Source organism: Mirounga angustirostris, unplaced genomic scaffold, assembly GCF_029215605.1.
Source record: "Mirounga angustirostris isolate CCGP_5_RB_7025 unplaced genomic scaffold, mMirAng1.0.hap1 SCAF_11, whole genome shotgun sequence".
In the NCBI taxonomy this organism is placed as follows: Eukaryota; Metazoa; Chordata; class Mammalia; order Carnivora; family Phocidae; genus Mirounga; species Mirounga angustirostris.
This window is the reverse complement of record NW_026991719.1, coordinates 6,546,672-6,574,225: the sequence shown is the minus strand read 5'-3', so window position 1 is coordinate 6,574,225 and position 27,554 is coordinate 6,546,672. Positions and strand designations below refer to the sequence as shown.

The window sequence follows — 27,554 nt, the reverse complement described above, 5'->3', positions numbered from 1 at the left end:
ATTATTATTATGTCCTGCAAGGAACTGCACACAGCTCCGATCCCGTGCCCTTGTCAGACGCTTGCTCCCATCACATCACGCCTGCCCCGTCTGCTTTCACCTCTCAAGTTCCTGAAGCTCCGTCCCACAGCCCGGCCTTTGCACGTGCTGTTCCCGAACTCTCTGCTGGCTCTCCCCACCTACATCCTCCAGACTTCAACTCAACTGTCTCCTCCTTAGGAACCATGGAACCCCTTCCACCCAAGTCACTTGGTCACGTGATCCTGCTCCTGTCCTTCACGGAATGTGTCGTTACCAAAGTATCGTGTCTGTTTCTCTGTCTACTTCCTCTCTAGCTCCAGCAGAGCAGGGGCCCCTGCATCCACAACCCTGAGCTCAAAGGGTGTTGAACTCAACACCTGTATCCACAAAGCTGAGCTTTGTGCTTCATACAAGAACGAAAATTCATACATAGCTAAGTACATATGACAAAAAAAAAAAACTTCAGAATACACTAAGATGTACTTAACACCAAAACTCCACTGAATATTGCATTTTCCTTCTTGATGACTCATGCACCATTTTCAGGTCTTACAGGGCTTTATAATAAGCGTTAATGATAATCATATAGTAGGGGTAGAAGTAGAAGCTGTGTGATACCACAGCCGTCTGAATTTATACAGTTCTGAGTAGACGGCGGTGCATCCCCGTGTTACCTACACGTAAGAGTTTAATATCATCACATAAACCTTACAACCAAGTTAGTCCAACATATACGTAAGGACTAGACTTCACTCTTCACTGTGAGGTCTAACAATTAAAAGACAAATAGTAACCAGTTCTCATAAAGGACTCTGCTATTCCCAGCAGCCGGGATATTCTTCGGATACGCTGTGTCCCCAAACCTGTCCAAGGCTGCTCACCTGAGCTCAGCTGTCCTCGCTCCTGTCAACTACAGAATATGGAGACATCACCCAGATGAAGTATGAGTGCACACAGAGCCTGTTACTAGCTTTTCATGGAAACGAAGCTGAACGTTAGACGGGACAAGTATGAGTCATCTTCACAAATGTCATGGGATTCATTGCAGGCAAGACAACCAAGAAGACCAGGGGAACGGTGGAAATCTGGGGAGATGCAGAGAAGAGATTTCTGCGCAGTTTTCACGTGGAAGAACTAGAAGCTAGAAACCCAGCAAAATGTGCTAGGCACTATGGGTGGACTCTCTTGGGGGAAAGTTCTGGCTGGGACTCCTTGGAGCAAAGGGGAAGCCCGCCCTCCGAGTACTGGAGGATGACTGGGTAGTCACGTGCTTTAGGGTAAAACAACAAAACACACAAGATGTGTATGCCTCCTTTTTTAGGATTCCCAGCTTTTCCTGACTTTTTCAATTAACATGACAGTGCTCAGGCCAGATTCTGGGGGAGGGAGCTAACTCCCTACGTTCTCTCTGGGTGATAAATACGCATTTATAATGTGCGTAAATCAAGAAGTCATTTGTGCTTACACCCTGAAATTCTAGATAGCTGACAGTGACTGCTCACACGTTTTGGAGTCCAGAAGAGGCCCAAGGTTACAGGGCTATAGCTTCAAAATGCAAACTGATGCAGTAAAATCGCTATACTATTCCAGAAAGCAACCCCCATGCAAATCCTCTGAAGCTCCTTTACAAAATGAAGCGTCTAAGTGCCTAAAATAGAACATATATTAAGATTATTTTCGGGGCACCTGGGTGGCTCAGTCGTTAAGCGTCTGCCTTCAGCTCGGGTCATGATCCTAGGGTCCTGGGATCGAGCCCCACATCGGGCTCCCTACTCTGCAGGAAGCCTACTTCTCACTCTCCCACTCCCCCTGCTTGTGTTTCCTCTCTCGCTGTCTCTCTGTCAAATAAAATCTTTAAAAAAAAAAAAGATTATTTTCACTAACACTGGTTTCTTAGTATTAGAAAAGGATGTTAATTCGAAATAGGCAGATTCAAATTGAAATAAGTTAAGTTTTCCACCTTGTTAAATATGTTAGCTTAAAAAAACTCCTTTCATGAACCTTTGGTCCGAAATGCAGCTCTCTGCAAAGGGAAATATATACATGTGAGATACGATCAGTTTTAAAAAGGAGACAAAATGCTGATCTTTGACCGAGTCCCTCAACCTCTCTTCACCTCCACCTTCACAGAGTGGCTTAAAACTCTTTTCCTCCAAACGTTGGTGAGGTCTAGCCTTCTTGACCCCAAGAGGAATGGTTTGCTCATTGCCTCCTTGGGCTCCCAAGGTATATGCTGTACATAGCGCGTGAAAGGACCAACTTCCATGTGCTGGGATGGGTTCTTTACATTTCTCATTTGGTTCTCCGCCAAATGCCAGACCTAAGACCTGTATGTATCCCTGTCTGCATTTACCTATCCCAGTGGTTCCCCACTGGGGGGTGACTGTGTCCCCCCAGGGGACACTGGGCTATCTCTGGAGACAGTTCTGGTTGTCGCAGGAGAGTTACTGGTACCTGGTGGATGAAGACCAGGGATGCTGCTCAAGATCCCACAATACAGAGGACGGCCCCACCAGCCCAAGAACTAGCCAGCCCCAAATGTCAAAAATGCCCAGGCTCAGAAACCCATTATGTCCCCTTATGGAATTTATCTGTTTTTTCTGCAGCCAGTGTTCATGTTCTCTACAAGTTTTACCTTTTTTTCTTGCTATGTTGTCTGCAAGACACTTCCTTCACTCTTTTGGTAGGAACTCAATCTCGCTTGTATTTTTCCAGCATTCAAAGACTCTCCACATGGTTCTGGGCATCACTGTAGGGAGGCCGGCAATCCACAGAGTTTTAATGTTTCTATCTTCTAAAGCTACTGCCCTTATAAAATAACGGTTCAATATATTTGTTCGAAACAAATGTATTCTGCCTAAATTTAACAGCATACACCACTCAGTTGTATTAATTAGCGGTCAGATAACACCGCTATCAACGTAGGGTAATTACCACAGAATATTTATATAGAGAGCATCTTCTTCATCAAGATGAAAACAAAACAAAACCACACACGCACAAAAGAAAAAATCCCCAAGGATGATCTGAGTCATAGAGATCTCAACGAACCTCAACTTCTAACTACCTAGAAGGCACTTTGAAATTTTTATTTAGTGATTTAAGTCATCTCTACCCACCATGTGGGGCTTGAACTCAGAACCCCGAGGTCAAGTGTTGCATGCTCCCGTGCCCGAGCCAGCCCGGCGGCCCAGAAGCGTGCAGCTACAAGACAACGGTGTCCACCATCAGAGCAGGCTCAGTGCAGATGGAGGGGAGGCGGCGAAAAGAAGACCGAATGATCAGATACACACAAACAGGCTCAGGATTTCCAGGGCATCTATTTAAAATGCAGAAGACGAATCATTATGAACACTAGTTCATCATAATGCCTGTCTCAAAAGGCAGTACCTGCCAGACACCAAAAGACTAGCCAATTTAGCCAAAAACGAATGGCTGAACTTTTTTTTTTTTTAAGATTTTATTTATCTATTTGCGAGAGAGAGAATGAGAGACAGAGAGCATGAGAGGGAGGAGGGTCAGAGGGAGAAGCAGACTCCCTGCCGAGCAGGGAGCCCGATGCGGGACTCGATCCCGGGACTCCAGGATCATGACCTGAGCCAAAGGCAGTCGCTTAACCAACTGAGCCACCCAGGCGCCCTGAATGGCTGAATTAAAATTAAATTAAAAACCCAGGCGCTGTACCTCCTGTCTCCCCCGTTACACCACTCCTAGTGGATCTGAATGGCTCAGTTACTGAAACAGTGTCACACGGATGAAGCCCACATTTAAGTACTTGTTGCCCCTCATCTGCTGCCACATGGACATCAGGGGTGTCCAGGTCGCCATAAACGTGAGGAAGCAATCCATCACACACCGGAGCCTCAAACGGCTGGGTCTAACTGCATTAATCTCTTCTCAGTGTCTATGGGGCATAAACCTGCATTTAACGAGACTATTCTCACCGCATGGAAGTTCAGCACGGCAGGTCAGGAGGGGCACTTAGAACCAATATACTGGGCAAACGTGAGGATGATTTACAAAGCTCCTCAGAAAGCAAAATACTACCAAAGCCTTGGTAATAATAAAAGTGCTCCATTTGCATACGTTTTAACAGCATCACCACTGTAAGAAAACATAGCCTGAATTCTCCTTATTGGGTCAGAACATGCTATTAAAACAAAATCAGGGGCTTATTAATCAGCTCACCTCATTCAACCTGCCATGATTACAAACCTCTTGGTAGTTTAAACGAGATCATGCTCAGGGAAAAGCATTATGTTTGCTAATTTCTACACAAACCCCAAGAGAAATCAATTTCACTTACAATTTTTCTAATTGGCAAAGGTACATTAAAAAGTGTGCGTTTTTTTTTTCAACCAACTAATATTATATAACAGAAAATGGTATTTTACCTCTTTCTCGAAAACAAACGAGAATTTAAAAAACTTGAGTTTCTAATTACACAGCTGAAAATCACAAAAAAAAAATTTCAAATATACCAGAATCACTTTTAAAACTAACCAGGGGCGCCTGGGTGGCTCAGTTGGTTAAGCAACTGCCTTCGGCTCAGGTCATGATCTGGAGTCCCGGGATGGAGTCCCGCATCGGGCTCCCTGCTCGGCAGGGAGTCTGCTTCTCCCTCTGACCCTCCCCCCTCTTGTGTGTTCGCTCTCTCTCATTCTCTCTCTCTCTCAAATAAATAAATAAAATCTTTAAAAAATTAAAAAATAAAAAAAAATAAAAGTAACCAATACTTCAAACCTTTTACTGTATTCTTCTTTGGTGGCAGAGGCGGAGGTGCGTATGATTGTTAGTATCTGCTCTTTGATAAATACTGCCGACCCCTGAAATCTATAAAATGCAATCTAAATGATAGCAAAGTGATTTCATAGGTTCTCATTTTTTGCACCTCATCTACTGTGTCACACAGAGCACATATTTTTCAGCCCACCAGAATGAAAGATTTTTGTCCGCTTTGTTCACTGCTATATTCCCTGCATCTAAAATAGTTCCCGATGTACATACAAGTAGGTGCTCAATAAATACATGCTAAGTGGCTCAATGTTTTATGCTGAGAGATGAAGTGAATGCAAATGACTGAAGAACAGAAGTGTTCATCGAGAGCCTAATGGGTACAAACATTATGCAACATGCTGGGTGGGGGGTGTGAGGGGAAGATCACAAAGACAGAAGATAAAGTCCCTTCCTGTGCAGGAAGCTCATGATATAGACAACATGCAGTCATGTCATCTCCCAACACTGCATGAGATTATGTCTGACCTAGGATAGGAAAGACAAGAGAAACTCTCCCTTTCATCTTGGGGATGATGGGAGTAAGTAGAGTAATGAGTGGGGGCAAGAGTAAGTAGTGGGGGCAAGAGACAGAAAATGCTCACAGCTGGGCTTCAGCAGATGGGACAGAGATGTCCTTTGTCGAAGCTCCCGCCACACCACGTATGGCTCCCATAGTCTAGAATTCTGCATCTAACGTGTGGTGTTTTAGTAAAAAACCACCTTCACCAGAGAGGCAGCAGGGACCAGAGCCGAGTCAGCTAGTCTCTCCTCACCCATTTCCCCCTTCATCCTTGGAGAACAGGACAGCTGGACTTCACGTGGGCCCATGGCCACACGCTCCCCAAAGGACCCGTTTTCCATGCGACCCAGTTCCGGCCGATGACTATCAGAAATCAAATATGAAGCTTCATGGCTGCCTTCTTAAAATCACAGTACTGCAAAAAACAAGTATCACCTGCTGCTCCATTTGGTGACTTATTTTTCTGGATTTGGCACCAAATTTTATTTCGTTAGAGCCCTGGGGTGTGGTACCACCTAAACAAACCTTGAAAAAGGGGCCTTCATCAGAGGAAGCATCCCTAGGCTCAATCCCTGACTCTGAACTTGTAAGTTTCCTTTGTCAGGGCCATTGATTTAAGCTGTTTGACACCCTTCATCTTGAGTGTACAATGGGATTCACCTTCTTTATCTCACAGGGATGCTGTGGAGGTAAGAAAAACAGAGCGCTCCCTTTCATTCAAGTGAGATGAGCCTTGCCTTCTCATGGCCAACTCTCGATACCATGGAGCTTGGTGGAGGTAAGGTGAGGTGGCCAGGCTTGAAAATGGCCCAACACTGAGCCGAACAAATCATCAAGTTAACTCACTGGAGTGTACCAAATGCTTTTCCAAAGGGGAGAGTGAAAGCGGGGTCTGGGATTGATCATTAACCGAGAGCCTGTAATTTCGAGCATCACTTCCTTCGTTTGTTATAGGAGAACTCTGATGGAGACCGGCACTGTTCAACAGAAATAGGTCAGCTTCTATATAGCTTTAAATTTTAAAAATGTTAAGAGAAACCTGTAAAGTTATTTTTCCTAATACATTTAAATTTAACCTAACATATATGCAAAATAGCATCAACATGTACTCCATATCGAAAATTACTGAGATCTTCTACATTCCTTTTTCCAACTCAATCTCCAAAATCCCCAACGTCTATGTATTTTTTACTTATGGCACATCTCGATGAGGAAACTAAATTTTCACTGGAAATACATGACTGCTATTACAGTTCAGAAAATGTAGAGGGGAAAACCCAGATCACATTATCTCCATGATTCCCAACATACTTAAACGTTTTCCGATAACTAAGTGTTGATGTTTAAACTTAAATCAATGAATCAGAGGGGGAGACGAACCATGAGAGACTATGGACTCTGAGAAACAAACTGAGGGTTTTAGAGGGGAGAGGGGTGAGGGGGATGGGTTAGCCCGGTGATGGGTATTAAAGAGGGCACATTCTGCATGGAGCACTGGGTGTTATACGCAAACAACGAATCATGGAACACTACATCAAAAACTAATGATGTAATGTATGGTGATTAACATAATGTACTCAAATGAAATTTAAAAAAAAGGAAATACAATTTTAAAGTCTGTTCCTCAGTGACACTAGCCGAATTTCAGGTACTCCATAGCTCCACGTGGCTAGTAGCCACCTTACTGGGCACAGCAGGTCAGCATGGCTACTAAGAAAAATCCTTTGATTGTGGGTCTGCAGGATAGAGGGATATGGGGACTTTCTAGGCCAGATGATTCCTCTGTAACTGGTCCACATGCAGATTTTTAAATTATATGCCCACATTTTTTTTTCTCAACCAATTCCTCATATTAATAAATTATCAAAGTTTAAAACTATCTCCTCCTAAAAATAGTATTATGTTTCTTCTTGAAAATTACTTTTCATATCATGAGCTAATTTTCACAATTTTAGACAGATACTGGAGCTCAGAGTCTCAGAATGGACCGACCCACGAGTCCACATTTACAGCATGGACTGCAAATGCAAATTACACACTGAATTTCACAGATGAGATGGTAGAAAAAAAGAAAAAGTATCTAGTGGGTAATTTTTCATAGGGATCACTTGTTGAAATGGAGAGTCAAAAAGAATATATTATTACATTACTACATATTAAATTATGTATTGCAATATTAACCTGATATATGTTAAGATATGTTGCAATATTAATTTCACTGGTTTCTTTTTCCTCTGTATTGTGGCTACTAGAAAATTACATTTGGGGCTCCCATTCTATTTCTACTGCACAGCACCCACGGAGACTGCTCTACAGTGCCCATAGGCTCCAACATGCTGATGGTAGTCACCAAGATGAAAGCACAGAGTTGTTTAGGTCACATGATTGTTGTTTTAACCGTGACCACTGCCAATGTTTTATTTTTTTATTTTTTTTTAAAGATTTTATTTATTTATTTATTTGAGAGAGAAAGAATGAGACAGAGAGAGAGCATGAGAGGGGGTAGAGTCAGAGGGAAAAGCAGACTCCCCGCTGAGCAGGGAGCCCGATGCAGGACTCGATCCCGGGACTCCAGGATCATGACCTGAGCCGAAGGCAGTCGCTTAACCAACTGAGCCACCCAGGCACCCTGCCAATGTTTTAAATTATATGCCGTAACATCTTTATTTCTTGACCAGTTCGAAACACATTAATAATCACAAACCGTTCTAGTTGAAGACTAGCTTTCTATTGGGAAAAAAAAAAAAGCAATTTTCAGGCGCCTGGGTGGCTCAGTTGGTTAAGCGACTGCCTTCGGCTCAGGTCACGACCCCGGAGTCCCTGGATTGAGTCCCGCATTGGGCTCCCTATTCAGCAGGGAGTCTGCTTCTCCCTCTGACCCTCCTCCCTCTCATGCTCTCTGTCTCTCATTGTCTCTGTCTCAAATGAATAAAATCGCTAAAAAAAAAAAAAAAAAAAAAAGGCACTTTTCTGTTTGAAGTTACTTTCAATATTGCGAACTACTAGAAGTTCCATCAGACACCTGAGCAAAGCACAGGTGAAAGCCTGTAAGCCTCAGAACGCCGAGGTCGTCGGCAGGTCGCCCACGGGGTGAGCAAACAGCCCAAGGCTTACCTCTGTGCACGTTATACATTTTGATTTTGGAGCTCCCTGGCCCAGCAGGTGGCACAAGTCTCATTTCCAGGGAAGGACCCAGGTTGGCTGAAGCTCCCTCAGCTCTACAACGGGGGTGACGTCACGATACCTGTGTCCCGCTTCCTCGCGCGTGGCCACGGGAACACAAAGGCAACGAGGGCTGGGGGAACAAAACACCTTCGCCAGGACTGCCGGTAGTTACTCTTGTGATCACTGTTACAGTAAGTCTCCTTTCAGGTAGGACATCCTCTGTCCCTAACTTTCAGGGATCACTGCAAGCCTGAATGAAGCCCCAGCCATTACATGCACCGCAGAATCAACGCGGACAGGTCTCGAGCCTCGAGCTGGAGGGGGGCGGGCAACGACATGCACCCGCTCAGGGACGCAAACCGCGCGCTCAACGGTCTTTGTTCTAGTAACTGCAGGCGCAGTTCCATGTGGAACCAACAAAACGCCGCCCGTGTGATGGAGCGGCACCGAGGAGGACTCTGTGCGAGCGCTCCCATCGCCCTGTGAAATGGAGTTCAAATTCAAAGCCACCGACCTTGAGCACATTTCGGAGAGGAACGTGAGAGAAGGCTCCTGTTCCCCGTTCTCGACTTCTGTGCCTATTGCATACCACAGAGCAAAGGAAACTCCTGGTCTAGGGTAGGAAAACACAGAGAGGAAATGGCATCTCGAGTCCTAAGGAAATGCCCCATATTGGAGAAATATGCCCATTTCCCCATGGATCATCTCATCTACTGAAACCTGGCAGGAAATGAGTCATTCAAGCCCTGGCTAGCAGCCTCTTCCCTAGTCAACGTGCTTTTGAGCAAAAATACACAGACCCCACTAAGACGCTACATCTGTAACGTTGTAAAAGGACAGGTATCCCACCCCAGTATTATCATAGCATTTCTTTGAATAAGGACTTCAGAGCGCTTTAGAAAATTACGCGTGCCGAGCGTATGATAAAATGGCTCAGTGCTTCACACACAGCACAGAGCTTGTCACAAAGTAGATACTCGATTAACTCATCTGCATAAGAAGACATATGTCACACATATACACAGTCATGCGTATACACACATCCTTTGGAAACACTGAACTTTGGCTAATGATGAGTAGAAACAAACTGGCAAGTTTGCCAATTTATAATTATATTTTAAAAATCTTTTATTGGCTAACATAAGAATCTGTGCTTTTCCTACAGCTGTCATTCTATAAAAATACTGACTTTTGGGTGCCTGGGTGGCTCAGTTGCTTAAGCGACTGCCTTTGGCTCAGGTCATGATCCTGGAGTCCCGGGATCGAGTCCCGCATCGGGCTCCCTGCTCGGCGGGGAGTCTGCTTCTCCCTCTGACCCTCCTCCCTCTCATGCTCTCTCTCATTCTCTCTGTCTCAAATAAATAAATAAAATCTTTAAAAAAATACTGACTTTTGATAAGCATACCAGGAAAGAGAAGATGAGCGGAATCCACGTGTCTTTGTAACATTTGCACACATCAACTCACATGCTAACCGGTGGTCTTACCTCTGGTACACAGCGACTCCTTGAAGGAAAGCGGGTCGCACCAATGACATTAGAAACACATGTGGAGGAATAACCTTAGTAAATTAATCTGCTAACTTCCTTCCTGCTTTGTGGACATAGACCCTGTTTAAAAATGCAGCCCTAGTATGTCAATTCACAGTTAGGCTCAAGTCAGGGGACTAATGTGCCAGCAAAGAGCAGAAATGACCCATTTAGCTCAAACTCTGACACTGCAAATCCTTGAAACAACTGGCATTCAAGGAAAATCCAGAAAGTGTCATGTTCAAAGAAAGAACCTGAGGTGTGCCTTTTAAAAGGGCTTTTGTCCAATTCACAGGGAAAAGAAAAATGCAAATGGCTGACAAACAAGATAAAATAGTCCACCTCATTAGTAATCAAAGAAATGCAAATATATATATAAAAAGATGCCATGCATTCCCAGCTCAGCTGACCACCATCATGGGAACCGCTCGAGAGGGCTATCCACCCCCACCCCCACCGTCGAGCTCCCAATACTATACAATTGGAACAACCTTTCAGGAAAGCAATTTGATAATTGGTCTCAAGAGCCCTACAATTCTATTTCAAGCAAGCTATCCTAAAGCAAAAATTGGAAGCAATCTAAATCTCCAACTACATGTGTTAAATAAATGACAGTACATGAACTTGACAGGAGAGATGCATAAAAGTATTTTCATTAAATGTTGGTAGATGACCAAATGCTTACTCTGTAAGGTGAAGTGGAAGATAAGCATGAGAAAGCTGAATACAGAGTATGCTACACCCATACATTTATAAACATTTGGGAAAAAATATACCAGAATGTTCATGGGGAACTTCCATGGGTGGGTTTAGAGGTGTCTAGTTTCTTTCCATGCTATTTTATTTTTTCAAATTGCTCACAGCACATCATTTTTAAAATCAGAAAAGACTTACGAAAACCCTGGCAAGCAAAAAACAATTACTAGGTTCCACATCTGGTGAATATTAAGAAGATAGGTAAGATAGCTATTTACTATTTATTTCTTTTCTCAAAATATCAATGCTGCTCTTCCTTCTATCGTGTAATGTGTTGGGGAAATTCTTTTCTTCCCTAGGTATACACACCGACCTCCTCTGAGTCACCTTTTTGAAGTTTTATGATGCTCAGGTCTATAAACACTACGTTAAATATTTATGATTGATATTTGCTGCTTCTAAAAATACACAGAGGAGAAGGTCTCTTAACGAGGCCTCCAATTTGATTTTCTCGCTGAATTAACTGGGGCTGTGCACTCCACAGACGTGCCGACAGCTGCCCACGGGCCCAGAGCTCACCGCACTGGGGCCCCCTTCCTTCCCCGCGGACCCAGGGACCTACCTCCCCGCCAGAGCCCACACCTGCGCGCTTCATGAAGACCCCGTGTCCCCTGGCCACCAAACTCGCCCGTGCCAGCCGGACCTGCTACGTGCATCTGTGGAAAGTAATTTGATACTGTACCGACCTATGAACTGGGCGTGCAAAACTTTCTTTCCTCCCAAAACCAGTCGCGATGCTCTGTTACAATGAGACCAACCCGAGACAGAACCCCAAACACAAATGCGTCGTCGCAATGGCTGTAGGGCGGACAAACGGGAACACTCGTGGGAAAAGGCAATAAATTCGTGGGTGCATTCTGCACAGAGATGCTTCCACAAATCCCTCCCGGCTCCCACTCCGCTTTAAAGAAGCCGACACTGGAAATGACAGAGGAAGCATCATGTGTTCAGTTTATGACAAGAGTTGACCCAGATCCGCAGTACAAGACAAAGCTCTATCCCCTTCTATCGAGAGGTTGGTGAATAAACCTGCACTTGGTGTACTTTAACCTAAAACACAAACAATCCCCAGGAGGTGAAGCTTCACATGTTTGCCCTGAGTGTGGGCTCTGAAAGAACCACACAGAGAAAGGGAAAAACAGTAACTGCGTAGTCAGAGACCCCTGGCATCCACCACCAGCAAGTGACCAGGTTTAGCACATTAGACAGACAGCATGCACACGGCACATACCCTTGATAGGATGTGAACACAGGGCTCTTGACCTTTGTGGGTTTTGTCCCTACAACTCATAATCCCAATCTGATCAAGTGAAAAACATCAGCCAAACCCAAACTGAAGAACATTCTACAAAACGCATGCGCAGCGTTCCTCAAAATGATCAGGGTCGTTAAAAAAAAAAAGTAAAGTGTGAAAACTGTCACAGCCCAGAAAACATAAGGAGACAGCACGACTAAATTCAACATGGTGCCCAGAGTGGGATCCTGGCACAGAAAAAGGACATGAATGAAAAAACGGGTGGAACCTGGCGGAAAAAAAAAAAAAAAAAAAGTCTGAAATAACGATTAATAAAAAAGCTTTATAATAATGTATAGGAGGGTGCCTGGGTGGCTCAGTTGGTTAAGCGACTGCCTTCGGCTCGGGTCATGATCCTGGAGTCCCGGGATCGAGTCCCGCATCGGGCTCCTGCTCGGCAGGGAGTCTGCTTCTCCCTCTGACCCTCCCCCCTCTCATGTACTCGCTCTCTCTCATTCTCTCTCTCTCAAATGAATAAAATATTTTAAAAAATAAAAAATAATGCATAGGAGTATCATTTCTTGTGATTCCCCCGTTTACCGGATGCTCTCTGATACCGACCAGCCCTGGGTCCCCGTCCTGCAGGTCAGACGGCTGGCTGGTGCCTGAGAGAATCCATCACAGAAGCAGGGGCCCCTGTGAGCCATGCGGGGAGAGAACCTGCGCACATACATGACCCAACCAACCCAATCTGGGTCAACAGCTGTTCCTGCAGGCTGCCACCAAGAACGCATTCGTAGTGATGAGTCCGCCTCACTGCAAATCCTCAACACATGAAGATCGTTAGCCTTTCCCGGAGGAAACACCTACCTACTCTTACCAAGTTACAACTTTTATATAGGTTTCCCATTTCCACCATTCAAAATGCTCCTCTCTTTATTACTCCATTTTTATTTTCAGCTTCCTCCCCCTGCCTTAACCCTTTGGATTATTCCCCTTAGCCAGACTCGAATAACAGGGATGAAAATCCTTCAAGGAAAAGCTCAGAGCAAAAAGGGGGAAATGCCCTTCAAGAACTGGGTCAGGGCCACTCACAGTAAAGTCTGGTACCCCCAAGCCTCAGGCCAAAGCAACCGGCCACATTTAGGGCAAGATAAGGCCTTCCCATCTGGCACCAGAACTCAGAAGTGCAGGTGAAGCTTCTGACTTTCCAGATGCTGACAGACACCATGTGACCTGGCTCCTGCTTATGATGTCCTGGGGCTCTGAGCTCTCGGTCCGGGGCTCTCCACTCAGGAAAGGCACTCCCCTCTCTGGACGGCAGCTGCCTTATCCAGAAAACACGAGAACTAGACGAGAATCTTAAAGATTCCTTCTCAACTTGAAAATCAGGATCCTATGAAATGTTCATGAAGTCATCCTGAGTGTCCTGACTTCGTAGAACGGAACTCCTCCTCACCAGGTTCATTTCTCTACATCTGATGTGCCTTAAATTACTGTTCAAAAATGTCTGTCTTTAGGGGCACCTGGGTGGCTCAGTTGGTTAAGCGACTGCCTTCGGCTCAGGTCATGGTCCTGGAGTCCCGGGATCGAGTCCCACATCGGGCTCCCTGCTCAGCAGGGAGTCTGCTTCTCCCTCTGACCCTCCTCCCTCTCACGCTCTCTGTCTCTCATTCTCTCTCTCGCAAATAAATAAAAATCTTAAAAAAGAAAAAAAAAAATCTTAAAAAAAAAAAAGTCTGCCTTTATTACTCTATCCCGCCCCTTATAGCCGTGTCTCCAGGGCATCGCCCAACACCTGGTGCACACAAGTTCTCAGTATCTGCCGAAGGAAGGAAGGAAGGAATGAGTTTAGCGCTGCATGAGCAAAGAGCATAGAGATGCTTTATCTTTGAAATCATAAGAGAAAATTTTGTACAGTATGGTACTGGCACAAAAACAGACACACAGATCAAATGGAACAGAATGGAAAGCCAGAAACGAGCCCACAATTATCTATGGTCAAATCCTCTGTAACAAAGGAGGCAAGAATATGCAGTGGGAAAAAAAGAGTCTCTTCAAGAAATGGTGTTGGGAAAACTGGAGAGCTACATGCAAAAGAATGAAACTGGACCACTTTCTTAAACATACACAAAAACAAATTCTAAGTGGATTAAAGACCTCAATGTGAGAACTGAAACCATAGAACTCTTATAAAAGAAAACATAGGCAGTAATCTCTTGGACAGTGGCCTTAGCAATATTTTTCGGAATATGTCTCCCCAGGCAAGGGAGATAAAAGCAAAAATAAACAATTGAGACTACATCAAACTAAAAAGCTTTTACAGAGCAAAGAAAACCATCAACAAAATGAAAAGGCAAAACAAAACCTACTGAAAGGGAGAAAATATTTGCAAGTGATATATCCAAAGCGGGGTTAATCCAAAATACGTAAAAACACACAAAACCCAAAAAACAAATAATCCAATTAAAAATGGGCAGAAGACATAAACAGACATTTCTCCAAAGAGGACATCCAGATGGCCAACAGACACATGGAAAGATGCTCAAAATCACCGATCAAGGAAATACAAATCAAAACCACAAAGAGCTATCGCCTCATACAAGTTGGAATGGCTAGAATCAAAAAGACAAAAAACAACAAGTGCTGGCAAGGATATGGAGAAAAAGGAACCCTTGTGCACTCTTGGTGGGAATGTAAATTGGCGTGACCACTGCTGAAACAGTATGGAGGTTCCTCAAAAAACTAAAAATAGAAGTGCCACATGGTCCAATAATTCTACTCTGGGTATTTACGTGAAGAATACAAAAACACTAATTTGAAAAGATACAGGCACCCCTATGTTTACTGCAGCATTATTTACAAGAGCCAAGATATGCAAGCAACCCAAGTGTCTACCAACAGATAAAGAAGATGGGCTATATACCCACGATGGAATACTACTTAGCCATATAAAAGAGTGAAAATCTTGCCATTCATGACAACATGGCTGGATCTAGAGTGTACTAGGTTAAGTGAAATCAGCCAGAGAAAGACAAATACCACGTGATTTCACTTCCATGTGGAATGTAAAAAACAAAATGAACAAACAACAGCAATAAAAATAAATAAATAAAAATAAAAGAGACAGGCTCACAAATACAGAGAACAAACTATAAACTAGCGATTGGCCAGAGGGCAGGTGGTTAGGGGGATAGACGAAATAGGTAAAGGGGATTAAGAGGTACAAACTTCCAAGTTACAGAATAAATAAGTCACAGGGATGAACAGTACAGCATAGGGAATACAGCCAGTAATAATGCAATAACTTTGTATGGGGACAGACAGTAACGACACTGATCACAGTATTTCATAATGTGGGTAATTGTTGAATCACTATGGCGTATACGTGGAACTAGTAAGTCAACCATGCTTGAATTAGCAATAAAGATTTTGAAAAATTTTCGAAAGAGATAAAATTCTGTAAACTTTGGGAACATTTGGGGGGGGAGGAAATCTCATGGATTTCTCTCTTGTTAACTCTGCAGAGAAGACAGTAAAGAAGGTAATTCAATTTCATCATCTTGAAAGGGAAAGGTCAACATGTCCTAAATGTCTTCGGGCAGCAGGAGTGCATGGAGGGGCAGCAATCCTGACAGTAACTGGAAGATTAACAGGGATACACAGTGAAGATGGGCACCGACAAGGCTCATCCATTAGGGACTCAACAAATGCTTCCATTTGATTGGAGGGAAAACGATTTTGTACAGTATGTCTGTACAAAACGGAAACGAGAAAACGATTTTTCTGTCCAAGAATACAATTAAGAGCACAAAATAAGCACATAATCATTGTTCTTTAACCAACTGCTACGTAGTAAAGTGACAGTTTCATAGGTAGGTTCTAATGGTTCCAAAGGTTATGCCATGAGCATGGCTAAATAAACAAAGAATTTCTCCAGCATTTTTTAAAAAGATTTATTTATTTATTTGAGAGGGGGGCAGGCAGAGGGAGAGAGAAAGAGAATCTCAAGCAGACTCCCCACTGAGCACGGGGCCCAACGGGCTCTCACAATCCTGAGAGACCACGACCTGAGCTAAAAATCAAGAGTCTGATGCTTAACCGACCGAGCCACCCAGGTACCCCGTCCAGCATTTTTTGATAATCTGTAATGTACTCAAAGGAGAAATTCTCTAACCAAGATGCAAATTTTTGGGTGTAGAAGACTAAGGCAGCCTCTTAGATGGCACCAGAGTCCACCTCCTGGTATTCAAACCCTGGCCTAGCCCAACCCACATTTACCAAGATTGGTCCGTGTGACCAACAGAACATGGCGGAATTGAAGGTATGTCACTTCTGCAAGTAGGTACGAAACTACTATGGTTTCCAGCACTTTCTTTCTCTATCTCCTTCTCTCCCACTCCCTCTCCCCCTCCACATTCATTTTTCTCATATGGACCACTCACTGTGGGGGGAAGCCAGGTCATGAGCAGCCCTGAAGAGAGGCCCACAAGGTGAGGAACTGAAGCTTCCTGCCAACTTGCTCACACATGAATGAGCTTGCAACAGATCCTCCAGCTGCGACAATTTTCAAAGATCGCAGCCGGGGCCAACAACAGGACTACAACTCATGAGACACCCTGGACCAGACCATCCAGCTCATCTGTACTTGGGATTCCTCTCAGAACCAGTAAGAAATACTAAATGTTTGTAACTTTCAGCTGTTGATGTTGGGATTATTTGTTACACATCAATGGATAAATAATACAGGGGCTAAAACTGGAGTATACTAGGAGAAATGAAGGAATCTGGCCTAGAAACTAACCCCATCCATCCACTCCCCGTCCACCACCTCCAAGCCAATAATTACTATTTAATTCCATTTGTTTGCCTTCGCGCAAGCATACAAAGACCCAAAGTAAATGGATCTATCTTGCCACCATCAAATAGTTCTCTACCTCTCTCTCTTTTTTTTTTGAGACAGAGAGACATCAGGGAGCGGGGGGGGGGGGGGGGTATGATACAGAAGGAGAGGGAGAAAGAGAATCTCAAGCAGGCTCCACACCCAGTGCAGAGCCCAGCATGGGGCTCCATCTCATGACCTGAGCCAAAACCGAGACTCAGACGCTTAACCCACTGAGCCACTCAGACACCCCTCAAATAGCTCTCTTTTAAAAGTAAAATCTGTGTCTGTTGGGTAAGTCATTTACCTCCCAGATTCATGCAGCCTTAGAAACCACACTGATATTTTTTTCCCCCTAAATCCCCAGCAAATACCTTGCTCCCCTCAGCTAAGCATTTCCACGTCCAAATGGTACAAGCAATATTTTTCATTAGATGAGAAGACAAGTTCCTGCTTCAAGTTCTTGGTTTCCTATGAGGTAAATCCTAAACTTGTCTGATTTATTTTAGCAAATTCTTGACATAAAAACTCAAGAAGCTGGGCTGTATTTTACATCACCACAGAACAGGAGATTTGCCTGAAAGAGTCCCTTTGTGGCTTTAAGCTACTTATGTTACCTCATGTAAGAGAATTTAGATTTTTTACCTCCAAAGCAGAATTCTAGTCTGTTTGGTTGCCTTTCTCGTGAGTCTGACATTAATGGCCAGAATGGACAGAACTGATGGATGCATACACGCTCTAACTGGGACTCTAATTATGAAGCTGGATCTTGTTTGGGGAGTGTAATTATGATGCGAAATCATATTCCCTGTTGTCAAAGCTGCTACTGGAAGCTGATCCTCCAAGGCCCCCAGTCTGTCTCCAAGGGGTGAATTCGGGGACAGAACACCCGGTTACCTCCTGTTTACTACCTGAAACCACCAACAATGCAGAGAGAGAGGAAATTCCAAAGTCCAGGTTTCACCTTCCATGCTCAGAGACTTGCAAATACAGAGCATTTTTGAGCAGATGTGTTATTTAACACGTCTCCCTCAAAAGAGCCAGAGAGTCTTGAAAGATGTCTAACTCCACATCAAAGACTCACTCGCGGTATAATTTCTTTCAGCGAAAACTGGGCAAGACCCCATGGATGCGCCTTCGGATTCCAGGCACCAAGACCCCATGGGCACAACTGTTCCCCTTCCTGCACCCCCCCTCCATGGTTAGAACAGGACAGGGGGCTGTGCTCAGAACCGCCAGGCTTTGCCCGCTCACCCCACCCCACCACCGGCGGCCAGGGGCCTTGAAGAGTCCTTGCTGTGTGGCTGGATCACAGAGTATTCCAAGGGACAAGGCGAGCGGGCCCACAGATGACATTGTCACCAGGACCCGGGCTCATTCCTCCTGTTCAGTCGTGTGAAGAAGCCTCGTCAGGCAGCGTGAGAGAGAGCAGGTTCCCAAGCGGGAAGTCTGAGTCAGTGCACAAAGCCGTGAAGCGTACATACCAGAAACGCCACCCTGCACCTCTGTAAACTGGGATTATCCAAAACTCCCCTCCTGACGGGCAGACTGTTGGAATCTGCAGACCCCTGGCAGAGAAACATGAAAGAAAAAGTCCACCAAAGTCAATTCTAGCCTCTGCCTGGCTTTTGACCTCATCGCTTGAATATGCTCCTACATACCAAGACTGCAGCGGCCTTGACCTTTCACGGAACACTGCACATAGAGCACTGTTGTATTTACATGCTCATTTTATTAAAAACAAAGAATTTTTAACTGGACTTCTTCGCTTGGCCTGTAAAAACGTCTAATGGCCGTGGGCACGCGTCATGCATGGCTGGGTGGCCACCTGGGAGTAGCGGGGCGGGGGGTGGGGGTGGTGGGGTTCCTGGGAGAGGAAAGGCACGGTGGGATGAGAAGGTGTGGGGAATGAGCACTACTCTGGGTTGAACTGTGTCTTCTCCAAAACAGAGTCTGCAAGTCCCAACCCCCTGCAGAATGAGATCTTATTTAGAAATGCGGTCACGGCAGATGGAATTCATCAAGATGAGGTCAGACGGAGTGGGGTGTGCCCCTGATCCATACCACTGCTGTGAAAAGAGACACATGGAGAAGGCAGAGGATGGAGGGATGGTTCTGCAAGTCCAGGAATGCCCAGGGTTCCTGGCAGCCACACGGGAAGCCAGGAAAGAAAAGGAAGGATCCTCTCCCCTACAGCCCTCATTCAGAGGGTGGGTGGTCCTGGCGATACCTTGACATCAGACTTCGGGTCTCCAGAAGCGAGAGAATAAATCTCTGCTGTTCTAAGTCACGCAATGTGTGGTACACTTTGTTAAGGTAGTCCTGGGAAACGAACACAACCACGAACCGTGAGCTTGGCTCTTACTCTCCCGCCAAATCTGCTGGGAGGCAAAGTACCTCTGATTGGCTTTGGTCCTATGTTTGACCTCGGCTGTTCCCCACTCAGAAAGATGCCCCAGCTCAACGGCACTGACATGTGCCTCCACCTTTCCCTTCGTGTCTGGAGACGCACCTGGGGTTCAGGAAGGACTGGAGAGAGAGGACACAGCACATTTCAAACTACAGATTTGGTATCTTAGGGGTTACAAAACGTCCACAAATGTGCACGTATAGGTGTGTTTTGTGTTATTGGGATCCAAATATGTGTTCATCTATGCATTTGTAGCTTTTGTAAAGCAGTGCGATTTTTATTACATTTATAAACACCACTAGATAATTATTCTAAAAACAAAGGTGGTGCTGTGGGTTTCAGATCAGTAAGAGACACTAGAACTACAGCTTAGCCTGGCCCCAGGGTCTGTGACATCAAACCACAGAACGGATGAGAAACCATTACTAGAATGAGCTCTTTCTCCAGTCCCAGTAATGAGTCCGCTTGAAGAATTAATTAGAAATTCTGAAATGGCTTCCCTTAAAGGAGAAAGATTGGTTTGTCTAGAAGAACAGTCAGAAGCGCAAATCTGTATACACACTTATTCACCTGCTTTTATTCTCACCGTTCAGGATGGCTGAAAAGCAAAGGAATCTTCATTTACTTGGAGATCTCTCCAGTGTATCACTCAACAACTCATGCAGCAAGCCTCCTCGTTTACAGCGACTGGTAGGCATGTCAACGTGCATAATGATAAACGTTCCAGTATCTAATCAAGAACTAGGTTTGCCTTTAAAACCTCTAGTTCTACAGTTCCACACGCAGCCAACCGGGACCGATTATTAGAAACTGTAAGAGATGAGGGGTGCCTGGCTGGCTCCGTAGGTGGAGCGTGTGACTCTTGATCTCGGGGTTGTGAGTTCAAGCCCCACGTTGGGTACAGACATTACCTAAAAATAAAATGTTTAAGAAAAAAAAATGTAAGAGACTTAAATCACTTAAAATCCTCACATTTGTAAAAGGAAAAAAATGTGACCTATTATCATTAAATAGCAGATACCTTATAAGAACTGAAATGAATCTGTATACGAGAAAAAGAGAAATTGCAGTCAACTCTACCCAATACTTGGCACCCATCTAGTGTGAAAGAAGTCACCTTTTGACTATCTAGTTCATCAGCTACCATTTAAAAATATACTGACATTCAACTTCAGAGCGATAAATTCAAAGGACGTGAGCCCCGCATCCAGGACCAGTCACTACTCTTGATTCTGTTTCACCACAAAGCTCTGTGACCCAGGAATTCTCAGATCAAGAGGAAGGGCTTGTGAGAGAGACAACGCATTGGTCAAAATCACTCAGCTTGCTCAGAGAACTAGCAGCAAGACAAGGGGATATTCAAACGCCCCCGGAGTAGAATAAAAGAAGAAGAGAAACTCGAAGATGTATCCAGAATTTGTACTTCGTGGTTATGAATATTCTTCACAGCCTTGAAGTCACCTAACTTAGCTCAGCACTGGTATGAGGCATTCTAGCAAGTTCTATACCTGGGAACCATACACAGCACAGAATACTAACTGTGCTTATTATATTCTCCCTCAAAAAGATAACGTGTGAAATAATAGAAGGAAAAGAAGGAAATCACATGGTCGTTATGCCTCTGACCTCCCGTACACACAGTCCATATTTCCATCTAACACAAGCACACACTTGTAGGCCAGGCTACAACTCCAGGGCCTTGTTCCCTGCGGTTTCTTTCCGTCCTCCGGAGACCTGGCAGCACCTCCTCGCCGGCTGTGGTCACAGAGGTGGGAGAGGGGCCCAAAGCACAGCGGCTGGGGAAGAGCACAGCGACAGGAACGTGAAGAGCGGGCCAGGACGGAAGATACCACTCTGCCTCATGTGCCTGTTAAGAGTGTCATCCCCTAGCTACACTTCTGGGAGCAGTGGCTAGGTCTGCCTTGACCACCTGCTTCCAGAAACAAGTTCTGTCCCTACAGAGGCTGCCCAAAGCTGGACAGCTATTCTCTCACCTTTCACAATTCATGGAATTAAGGGGGAACACTCTCCTGTGTACCCTGCCTGGGGAGGACATTCCTGCCAACCCTCACTCACTACCCCCTTCCTGAACAGCTCCACAGAACTCCACGAATCCTGGCCCTGTTGGACCCAAATGTCCACACTGGCCCAACCGTGAGCACGGGGATTAGCTGAATGCAAATGTGGGGTGCATGGGTATCGCCCTCCAGGCCTGGAACACCCTCCCACCCTGCATTTCTGCTATAGCCGATCACTAATGTGGCTCCCCCAGAGACTCAGACTCTAACAACACCAGAAGTAACGCCCCAAACACTGATTTATGACATCATCCTCTACTGAGCAAAACCTCCAGCGATCCCCCACACACATGTAATTAAGTCCACATGTCCTGGTTTGTTCCCTCCGCCAAGAAGAACCTTTGCTTTCTCCTCTGGGTAAAATTCCACTCTGGAAAGGTCCAGCGGATACATCAATGCTGTCCTGAAGCTTCTGTCACCCTCTCGAGCAGAATCAGACCCTTCGCTCTGCTCGCACAACAGTCAGGAGCCTGGCCGTGTTCAGGCCTGTCCTATCTAATCCAATCCCACAAAAAATTAAGTTTCATTTACTGGTATGACCTTCCGTGCATGATACACAGGAGATACTCACCAAGTGTTGGCTGCACGGAATTAAAATCAGATGTAATATTATGTTAACACTATAGGGAAAAACATGGCTTTCCACGGATCTAAGCCCAACACAGACAGGCTTATGGGCCTCTTGGGTTTTACGAGTCAATTAAGTACTTGTCAACAAACATTTCCAACCGGGGTGAGAAATGGTCATCAACATCACCTAGGTGGAGAGGAGAGTATCCTTCTGTTACAAAGGAATGATACCATTCTCTGTGGTACTTTTTCTAAGCTGCTAGATCTCCACCATAGGTAGTTAAAAGCAAATGAAATCCTAGTGAGCTTTCCTGCTCCAACTCCGAGAGACAGAGCAGGGGCCCGACACGGATTTGCCATCACGGATGGTGGTTTCACGCGTCCATCGACAGCAGAGAGTTTCAGATTGAACTGGGGTATCTCCCTCTCCCCTGCGCTTCTGTGGGGTACGTATACGATCACCAGTCCCACAGAGATGAGCGCCTCTTCATTTTATGGATTCCCCCATAAAGGAAGTTTCAGTAATACCCCGAGGCGGCCAGGGCTTGTGATCTTTACATAAAAGAGACCGCTTCCTGTAGCTGCTTGCACACCCCAGTTCCAAAGGGACGCTGGTCGTCTTGCGTTGTTCTCCAAGGAGCAGGTACAGGACAACTGGTCCTCGTGTGCTAGTTCTGCCGCGTTAACACAAAATCAGCTCTTAGCAACTAGAGGACGGTACGAAAGCACACGCTTGATTTTTTAGTAACAGCTACTGCTTTCCTGTGAACCCAAGAGGGTTGATGCCTCTCCCTCGCCCAGCAGGTAGCCCCAGTGGGAAAAGGAAATAGGAACGAGGTCCGTGCCAAGGCTCATTCACGTTTTCTACAGGAAGACCGCCTGGCAGTAAAGCGCACTCCTCCTGGAGACTCACATCCAGCTCTGGCCCCATAAAACCGCAGGTTATTTGTCCACAGCGTCCAATCTCTTCCACCTCTAACGTCTGGGGGTGCGTGCACAGCACCCAGCTTGTCTACTGCTAGGTCTCAAAGGATGACGACGAAGAGAACCAAAAACCTCATTTCCTCGTGTTCCAATATACAACATGTTTTATTTTCTAATCAAGATCTTGCTGGTCAACCGCATATTTTTGTCTTAAAAATTTTTCTTTGTTTTTGAGGGCAGGGGAGGGGAGGAGGCAATCTCAAGCAGACTCCACCCCGAGGCTTGATCTTATGACCCTGAGATCCTGACCTGAGCCAAAACCAGGAGTCGGACGCTCAACGGACTGAGCCACCCAGGCGTCCCTCGATCCCATATTCTTATCTGTGAGGAAAATCTGTTAACATATTCATGGGCAGGCTTGAGTTTTGGGGAGACTTACAACCAAAAATAAATTCCGAATTACAAATAAGTCACTCAATCCATTGCACCGGGAGCGGTCATATGGTCAGAACCTCACAAGGAAGTGAGGAGAGGCGAAAGCCGAGAGCAGAGACTTCTGAGAACACTTCTGAAAATCGAGCAAAGTCCCCATAAAAACTCAAAGATCCATGGCTCACAACCTCGGACATGGGAATCCACCTGCTCTCCTGCGTCTGGGACCCTCTTCTGCCTGCTCACTGCGGTGACCCCAGGGCGCTCAGAAAGACCCTCGGCAGGCGTGCTGAACCCAAGAAGGAAACAGAATGCACGGTGTTATGGTTGAATTACGTGCCCCCAAAAAGGTATGTGGAAAACCGAACCCCCAGGACCTCACAACGTCACCTGATCCGGACATGGGGTCTTTGCAGAAGGAATCAAGGTAAGGAAAGAGCGATATTCCTTTTCCTCTCCACTGCCATCAACTGAGGAGCAGCCACACAAATCCTGGGTACCCTTCATGGACTAAAAGACACGGAAAGGCTAGAACCAGTGTCTTAGTTTCACAGGGCGACCATAACAAAGGGACACAAGCTGGGACGCCTAACAGAAATGTATCCCGTCACATTCTGGAGTCCGCAAGTCGGAGACCAAGCTGTCGGCAGGGTGGGCGCCCTCGGAGGGCGAGGGAGGGAGAATCTGCTGCAGGCCTTCTTCACCCGTGGATGGCTGTCTCCGGGCTCACGTGCACCTGGGTCCAAAGGTCCTCTTTTTATAAAGACCGGTCATATTGGATCAGGGCCCACGCCAATGACCTCACTAACTTGATTCCTTCTGTAAGACCCTATCTCCAAACAAGGTGACATTCTGAGGTGCTGGCAGCTGGGACTGCAACATATTTTTGGGATGTGGGGGGAGACACAGTTCAGTCCATACCAAACAGAGACACAGACTATTTGATTTATAAAGCCCTATTAGTGGCGATTATTAATAACACACACAGAGAAGGAGAACACTGTTTAGAGACGGGATTAGGGCTGCCTTATAATTCCTTCCCCGGGCTTGCTCTTCAGAAAAACCTCTGAGCCTGCACCTCTGGGAACCAGGCTATGCCAAGGGCTATCCCCGCCACACAAGTCCCAAAGGACACATTTGACTCAAGGACTGCTCGATCGAAACATTTTCCATAAATGTTGGGCATATCATGCATTTCTTTCTTTTAAAAAACGCATTCTGCCAGTGTCTGTGGCTTTGGCATTTAGAATATATTGTGGCCAGTGGGCAGCTGAGTATGTGTGTGGGCTGGAGGACCGTGAGAGTAGGCATTCCCCGTTGTTCCCAATTAATATCTTTGGGAGGAAAATGCTCACAGAATTTCATAAAGAAAATGAAAGGTAAAGAATTCCATAGGGCCATTAGCAACGTCAGTGGTGGGGGCCCTTGGTCCTCTGAAAAGATAATTGAAGTCACATTCTAAAATAATGCCTAAAGTCCAAGTCTTTGAAAGGATGTGCCTTCCTTCCTACAGACACTGAGTCTTAGCTTGTTTTTCCCCGAATCTCCTATCCACTTAGGTCTCACCTCTCCTCCGTAACAATTAGTCTCATATGACTTTTTCCTTATGAATATTTGAGAACCAATGTCAAAAATTTATAGCCTCCACCCAATTATTTATAACGAGGTACTTTGGCCCCGATTACGGTTTACAGGAAACCGCTGGGCCATGGGCTTCACGGTCCTGCAGCTTACTGCTAAATCTTCCCCACAGGGGTTGGGGGGGTGGGGACTGCATGAAGACATGCGATCATTACATCAGCTCTCTCTACCTGCGTGGATGTCTGCACGTGTTGCTTTACGTGAGAGCAAAGATGGCCACGGGACCACTTGGGGCACGGCACAGAATATGACACGCCTCAGAGAGAACCCCCTATCTGTACCTGGACTTACAGCAGGCAAGTTCTGTGCTGGGAAAAGTTTTTCAATGCCTTCTCATTCTTCCGCACGTCTCATGCACACATAGTTCCCATATCCACCAGCCTCCGTGAACGACTTGAAAGCAACATCTAAAATAACAGAAACTCTACCCCAGCCAGAGGACTCCTCGATCCGAACGTGTGCATCTCCAGAGAGCACGACTGAACCCCGGGGCTGTGTCAGCGGGTGGTGCTCTGGGTGAGCGAGGACGGAGAACCTCAGGGTTCGACTTCTGCCCCCCTGCCCTGCCAGTTTCTAGCAGCCACCTACACATCCCTGAACTCCAGAGGCCAGGACGAGAAGGAAGGGCATTCAACAGGTGATCTCAGAGCCTCAGAGTTTACCACAGTGGTTCCCCACCAGGGCGATTATGCAGCCAGAGGACGTTCGGCACGGTCTGCAAACATTTTGGGTTGTCACAGTAGAGGGGGATAGGTGCCGTGCCCCTGGCCTATACTGGGGGAATAATTATCTGTGATGGGGCCGTCCTGTCCACTGCAGAGTGTTGAGCAGCATCCCTGGGCTCTACCCACTAGATGCCAGAAGCATTCTCCCTGGTCCACTTCTAACAATCAAAAATCTCTTCAGAGACGGCCAAACATGCCCTAGAGGGCTAAATCCACCCTGGTTGAGAACTCAGTCTAGGCGAATGGCTGATTTCCTTGACCCCGTTTGTTTTTAAAGATTTATTTATTTGAGAGAAAGAGTGAGAGTGTAGTGGGGGAGAAGCAGAAAGAGAGGAAGGGAAAGGGGCAGACTCCACACTCAGCACAGAGCCCGACGTAGGGCTTGATCTCACAACCCCAAGATCATGACCTGAGCCAAAAATCAAGAGTCAGACGCTCAACTGACTGCGCCACCCAGGAACCCCATGACCCCTTGTTTTCTACGGATACTCAGATTTAGAGGGTCAGCTTGTCTAACGATTATAAAAATCTGTCTTCCCTACTAGTCACAAACTACTTGAGAGAAGGAGCCACAGAGACCATGTCTAGTTCAGTGTTTTAAAGTATTTGGGGCGGGGAGGCGCCTGGGTGGCTCAGTCGGTGAAGCGTCTGCCTTCAGCTCAGGTCATGATCCCGAGGGTCCCAGGATCGAGTCCTGCATCGGGCTCCCTGCTCAGCGGGAAGTCTGCTTCTCCTTCTCCCTGTGCTGCTCACTCGCTCTGCCAAATAAATGAATAAAAATCTTTTTTTAAAAAAGTGTTTTTTTAAGACTTCATATCTATATTGTTCAGTGATGAAGCCACACAATTGCCTGCAATATTCTCCCACATTAACTAATGCAACAGTTTGCTCCCTTCCATGGGCTACAGAGTCTGCGATTCCGTTTAAAAAATAATTGACTTCATCCAGCGCAGGTCAATGGTGAAGGTCACAAAATCTAGACAGGAAAAAACCCCACACATGCAGGGTTTCTGCATATTTGATTTTTAACGCTCCTCAAGTTTAAGAGAATGGCTCCATGTAAACAATTTAAAAATTAAAACGAGATTACTTCAAACTTCAGGGACCACATCTTCACCACGTACTGCGTGATTTGCTGGTGTATTCTTTCAAACGCGGCGTAGGACATCCTCAGTTGTGTGCCGGCCATTGGCACGCCTGGGCCACTGTTGCCGAATCTCGGCTGTGAAAATCTGGTGCCACTGGAAACGCATGCTGGTGAGCGACCCACTGGGGGGCCGCTGCCCATACAAGGAAAAATAACCTCAATTTGTAAGCTGTGCTCGTTTGCTCTGAGGGCTTTCAATTCTTAAAACGCCCTCGGGATTCAAGTCATGATTAAGAATTCTCTTTCAGGGGCACCTGGGTGGCTCAGGCGTTAAGCGTCTGCCTTCGGCTCAGGTCATGATCCCAGGGTCCTGGGATCGAGCCCCATGTCTGGCTCCCTGCTTAGCAGGGAACATGCTTCTCCCTCTCTGCCCCGCTTGTGCTCTCTCTTGCTATCTCTGTCTCTCTCTCTCAAATAAATAAATAAAATTTTAAAAAAGAAGCCATGTTGAGGTGTTGGATCAAATAGCTTTTCAGTTCTCGGGGCGCCTGGGTGGCTCAGTCGTTAAGCGTCTGCCTTCAGCTCGGGTCATGGTCCCGGGGTCCTGGGATCGAGCCCCACGTTGGGCTCCCTGCTCGGCAGGAAGCCTGCTTCTCCCTCTCCCACTCCCCCTGCTTGTGTTCCTGCTCTTTCTGTGTCTCTCTGTCAAATAAATAAGTAAAATCTTTAAAAAAAGAAAAAAAAAAGAATCCTCTTTCATCTCCAACTCCCTATTCCTAAAAGCCAGCAAGATCGTGAACAGGAC

General features: G+C 45.8%; 1 protein-coding gene across 9 annotated transcripts in view; it reads right to left on the bottom strand.

The window, feature by feature from the left end:
- The window catches only part of TBL1X (transducin beta like 1 X-linked), a 244,372-nt gene that overhangs the window by 103,150 nt on the left and 113,668 nt on the right, over nt 1–27,554 (bottom strand). The window lies entirely within an intron of this gene.